This window comes from Pipistrellus kuhlii, unplaced genomic scaffold (genome assembly GCF_014108245.1).
Source record: "Pipistrellus kuhlii isolate mPipKuh1 unplaced genomic scaffold, mPipKuh1.p scaffold_m20_p_1, whole genome shotgun sequence".
In the NCBI taxonomy this organism is placed as follows: Eukaryota; Metazoa; Chordata; class Mammalia; order Chiroptera; family Vespertilionidae; genus Pipistrellus; species Pipistrellus kuhlii.
Window position 1 is genome coordinate 133,722,888 of NW_023425404.1, and position 6,000 is coordinate 133,728,887.

The window sequence follows — 6,000 nt, forward strand, 5'->3', positions numbered from 1 at the left end:
TGAGTTCAGTAAATAATTTTTTCCTGTATGTTTCAGATCGTGTAATTTTTCTTCAAGATCTCTGTATATTTTCGTGATGTTTTCAAAAATAGGTCTCGACATGAATTTGACTGATCAATTGCTCCAAGAGAACTAGCTCTATAGGATTCCGTTTCAAACTCAACAGCATCTAGAAAGAAAAGAAATTATATTCTTTATCTAAACTACAACTAAGTATAAGTGTTAAGAAGAATAAAAAACATCTATATCTGAGTACTATGCATAACACAAGCATACTATGAATTGCACGGATTACACACTGAATTAATTGGTATCATGGCTAAGTATCAGAGTTTCTGGTTCTCTCATTCTTCATTCATTTATTCAACACCATGCACTAAGGTAGTTACAAGATGAAGAGGACACAGCCCATCCCTGAACAATCATCTATATATATATATATAAATGCCTAAGTGACCTAACGACCAAACGACTGGTTGACTGGTTGCTATGATGCTCACTGACCACCAGGGAGCAGATGCTCAATGCACAGGGCTCTCCCTTGTCTGGATCAGGCCTGCAGGGATAGGGCTAAAACAGGCTATCTGGTATCCTTCAAGGGGTCCTGGATTGCGAGAGAGCACAGTCCAGGCCAACGGACCCCACTGGTGCACAAATCTGTGCACTGGGCCTCTAGTGTACTATAGACTGAAAAAAAAAATGAAAAGGCAATTTCCACTAGCCAATGGAACACAGGGCACTATTGAAGCACATAGAGAAAACATCCCAGTTTTGTGTCAGTATTGTTGGCTTTTTGGTGGCAGTGTGATACCTGAAGGGGAAAAAAAAAAAAAAAAAGAAAAAAAAAAGTATGCCAGCATTTGAGGAACTAGAACTGTCTAGTTTAGCTAGAGAGTAGAGCAAAAGGGCAGAGTAGAGTAAGTAGTAAAGATGAGGCTGAATTATTTGGCAAGAACTAAGTGGATTTCAGTGTTTTTACTGCATGCAAAGGAATTTGGAGTTTTTCATGAGGATTAAAGTAAAAGAATGACAAAGTCAATGACTGGAGTTTTAAATATCACCCCTCTGGTAACAGTTATATGAATTGTAATGCTTAACTAAATATTACTATATATGTGTCCGGTTATTTGGCCTTATATCACATGAGAAGTGTATGAAGCCCAGTTTTCTGACCGTAGTTTTGGTATGTATGTAAATAGTGCATAGGCATGACAGAAGAAAGGAAGGGAGCCGAAACCGGTTTGGCTCAGTGGTAGAGTGTCAGTCTGCGGACTGAAAGGTCCCAGGTTCGATTCTGGTCAGGGGCATGTACATTGGTTGCAGGCACATTCCCAGTGGAGAGTGTGCAGGAGGCAGCTGGTCGATGGTTCTCTCTCATTGAAGTTTCTACCTCTCTATCCCTCTCTCTTCCTCTCTGTAAAAATTCAATAAAATATATTTAAAAAAGAAAAGAAAGAAAGAAAGAAAGAAAGGAAGAGAATAGCCAAACATGAAAAGAGATACATGGACTTCTGAGATGTTTTAAAAGCTGTGGAATGTGATGATTGCATATGAAATAAGTATAGTCTTCCTTATATTTATGCTTTCATATTTTTCATTCACCATGAATAAGGAAATATTTAATGAAGTATATATTCTCCAAACATGGAAACATATGCCATTTACTATTTTTAGTTTATTTCAAAAATCAATATCAAAAATTATTAATAAATTTTTATGACATACCTTCTTTTAGTTCTCTTGTTAGTATTTCTTCAAACTCCTGCCACATCTGAAATAGGTCAAATATTATTTTTACTATTTAAGTTAAATAAGGGACAGTTTATCTTTTAAATACTACTTTTAGTGACTAGAACAAGCCATGACAAACTCACAGCCTGTAGGCTACATGCAGCCCACAATGAGTATTTTTGCAGCCCAGCCAATATAACAGTATGTAAGAAAAGTTTTAAGAAAAATTTTGTAACTTAATTTTTACTATATTCTGTTATACATAATTACTAATAATAAATTACAGCATTTGCTAATGACTGATTACTAAAATTGTGTTGCATTCATTTCCCTTAAGCACCTTACAAGTAAGCACACCACTTCTCTCCACTAATACTAGCAGAGAATATTTTAGCAGCCAATTGTCACATCTTTAATCTTTTACTGACTTGTTTGGTGTTTGCAATAGGAAATATTTCACTTTCAGAGAACAAGAAACCTAGGTTTATTAATTTGTGCAGTTATTCAGTGTCTTGGTAAGTTAATATTCAAGAAAAAGTATTAATTTTTATTAAAATGTTTTATTATTTTATGTTAACGATTACTCACTTATTTCAGCTCTTTGTATTCAGCATACCTCTATCAAAATAAAACTATTGAAATATTTTTCTATGAAAATTGAAGCTTTTGTTTTCTTTGCGGCCCCCACAAATTTAACCTTGTTTACTTGGCCCATGTTAGCCTTTGAGTTTGACATGCTTGAGTTACAGCATCAACCCTTTGACCAAAAGACTGCAGGTTTGATTCCTGGTCAGGGAATATGTGGGTTGTGGGTTTGCTCCTACCAGTTGATGTTTCCTACTTTCTCTTATTAAGTCTAGCATGATTTGGTGAACCAATGCCCCACAAGAAAATTAACTATGTATACCTAAAACTACAATGTTAAGTTTAAAATCAACTATTTTTTTTTCAATTTGTATAGAAACTAGAGGCCTGATGCACGAAATATGAACATGGGGGGGGGTGTTCCTCAGCCCACTCTGCACTCTCACTAACCTGGAATTCCTCTTGCAATCTCCTAACTGTTCACCTGCCTAACTGCCTGATGTCTCTAACTGCTCCCCTGCATGCATGATCACCCTAACTGCCTCTGCCTGCCAGCCTGGTCACCCCTATCTGCCCTCCTCTGTCAGCCTGGTCACCCTCAACTGCCCTCCCCGGCCAACCTGGTCCCCCCCAACTCCACTCCCCTGCCAGCCTGGTCCCCACACCCCCACAACTGTCCTCCCCTGCTGGCCTGGTTGCCCCTAACCACCTCTGACTTGGCCCTGCCACAGTAGCTTTGTCTAGATTAGAAGAACATCCAGATGTCCAGACTAATTAGTATATTATCCTTTTGTTAGTAGTATATATATTAAAAGAAAACACCTCTTTCCTCCCAAAATATGATATGAATTCAAGGAAAAAAATTCCACAAAAATATTCTCTTGCATTGCTTCTGCATTTACATATTCTTTAGTCTTCATCTTATAAAATAAAACATCTGATTTTTCTGGTGAGAACTAACAATAATATTTTAAGTTTGCATCATAGCTTTCCTTAACAATTTATAGAAGTATTTAACATCTTCTTTTGGTATCCAGTATTCCAGTTTCACAAATTTGGAAGTACTCACACCCTATTTGGCCAAAAAGCTGTCCAAAAATTCTTAGCTTTGCTCTTCTATGATGTATTTTGAGGAAGCCAAATGAAAAAACAAAATTGAAGCCTCATTTAGCACAGGCCTAAGCTATCTTTCTCTGCATTAAGAAGACTATAAAAACATCATCAAAACCATAAACCGCCAGAACCAGTTTGGCTAGGTGGATAGAGCATCAGCCTGCAGACTGAAAGGTCCCAGTTCGATTCCAGTCAAGGGCATGTACATTAGTTGTGGGCACAGCCCTGGTAGGGGGTGTGCAGGAGGCAGCTGGTCTATGTTTCTCTCTCATCGACGTTTCTAGCTCTCTATACCTCTCCCTTCTTCTCTGTGAAAAATCAAGAAAATATATATTTTTAAAAACATAAACCAATGTTTATTAATTGAAATGGGTATTTCAATGTGTGACATCAGCATCATAGCAAAGTGAAACAGTCCTTCTGTATCTCCCCTAAGATCTACAACTAGTGGACATCTGGAACCCAACAAAGTTTCCTTTGTTCAACCTCAAAAGTGGACATCTGGAATGTGCAGGAAAGGCAGGAACTAGAGAAGTATAGGGACAGGCCCCTACTGTGGTTCTCCAAGGTCAAAACTGAACTTACAGCCCCAGCAAACACAGTGACAGTGGGGGAGTCAGAGTGCAGTCCCCACACCACTGCCCAGCAGCCTTCCCTCTCTCCTCCTCAAAACCAGACTCCTCTCAGTTGCAGCTGTGCTCACACCACCACAGGCTGGTAGCAACAGCAGAGCCACATCTCCAGCCTCCATATAGCACAGTGCTGCTAGTGGCCAAAGGGAATGAGGTAGTGTCTCAGTGGGCTCACAAAGTGGCTCCCCTCAACTGGCCACACCCTCTTACCATCGTGGTGGTGCCCTGAGACCCGGATACAGCATTGGCAGCTACCTCCCTTGGTCTCCCCAAGTACAAGGCTAAGCCTCCCACACCATGACTCAAGATATTCCATTCTCCAAGCTTAAATAGTACAGGTAAGAAAAAACAAAGTCTGTGCTATAGCATCATCTACAAGAAAACAAAATTAAGACCTCAAATTATCAAATCTGAATTATGAAAATCACAACATTCCTCAGTAAGAAAAGTGTTCATCTATTCAAATGTGCCACCATTCATCAATGCACTGCCATGGTGACACTAACACAGAAAGGAAATGACAACTCTCCAGAAAGAAACTTCAAATAATGGATGATTGTGATCTAAATGAATAGAAAAATCTAAATAGCAATCATGAAGAAACTCAACAAGATACAAGAAAACTCAAAACTCAGTTCAATGAGCTCAGGAATAAAATTAATGAACAGAAGGGGTACTTTACCAAACAGATGAGAACTACAAAAAACAAACAAACAAATTCTGGAGCTGAAGAACTCAATAATAAAATGAAGAAGGAATCCTATATAATAAAAGCTCAAGGACTATAACAGCCAGAACGACCAGAGACCAGAACCACCACAAATCCTCCCCAGCTGGCCCCGCCCCCAGCAGGTGGTAAGGAGCCATCAGGCAGGCAGGTGATCAATTAGGGGTGATCAGGTAGGCAGGCCAACAGTTAAGGGTGAACAGGTAGGCAGGCAAGTGGTTAGGGGCGATCAGGTAGACAGAAGGCCTCTTGCCGGGTTCAGGCTGCCCCCCCAGCAAGCAGTTAGGGACAATGAGGCAGGCAAGCAGAGCCCCGCAATCCATTGCCTCAAAGAGGGAGACCCAGGCCAGAGCTTGCGGGAGGGATGCTCAGTGCCTGGGAAGGGAGGTGCTGGTGGTGTAGATGCTGCAAGGCAGGGCTGGTGCCAAGGCAGCTCCTGAGCAGGCACAGCACCTGCAGCCTGGCTCAGGCCACAGGGTCGCAACCTCCCTCCACTCCCCGCCCCTCCACCTCCACCGAGGCTTCTGCAGGGCTGGACTGCCATTCCTCCTGCTAGGGTGCCTGGGCAGATCCCAGACCCTTCCATGACTGCGGGCTCTCTGCCAGGACTTGGCCCCCTGACCAGACTCCCCAGCTCAGCCCTGACTGCAGAGGAGCTAACATTGATAACTTTGGGAACATGATTGTCCGCTTACACTTCCTGGAGGTGAAACTGGGCCAGAGGCCTCAACCTGAGAAAAGTGAGGAAGAGGAGCGGAGGAAAAGGTGCGGGAAGGTGGAGGGAAAACAAAGTGGTGGCAGCCCCATGCGGAACAAGAAGAATAAAGGAAGGGAGTTTCTGCAGCGGGAATCTCAGGGGCTGGAGCTCATGAATGCGGAGTCAAAAACCCAGATGGAGGAGCTGAAACAGGAGCGGTAGCAGCTCATCCTGATGCTCAACTGGCACCCGACTCCAGAACGTAACCCACTGCTGGAGCAGCTGGAGAAGAAGTGACCATGGGCTGGGAGGAGGAAGAGGAGGAGGAGGAGACGGGGAAAGGGAGGAGGCCGAGGGTCCCAGACGGCTCTTCCTTGCTGCATGAAAAACTGTTCAGTGAAGCTCAGCACAGCTAGCATTGGCCAGGTTTTTTTGTGAAACTCAGATCATCCATACCAGAGGAAAAAACTCAGGCTGATGAAACCCAGGACCAAGTGCTGAGACCAAAGTAGTCC

General features: G+C 42.3%; 1 pseudogene; it reads left to right on the forward strand.

The window, feature by feature from the left end:
* Positions 1-5,782, forward strand: part of LOC118721197 — a 107,604-nt pseudogene extending 101,822 nt beyond the window's left edge.
* Positions 5,783-6,000: the final 218 nt, after the last annotated feature.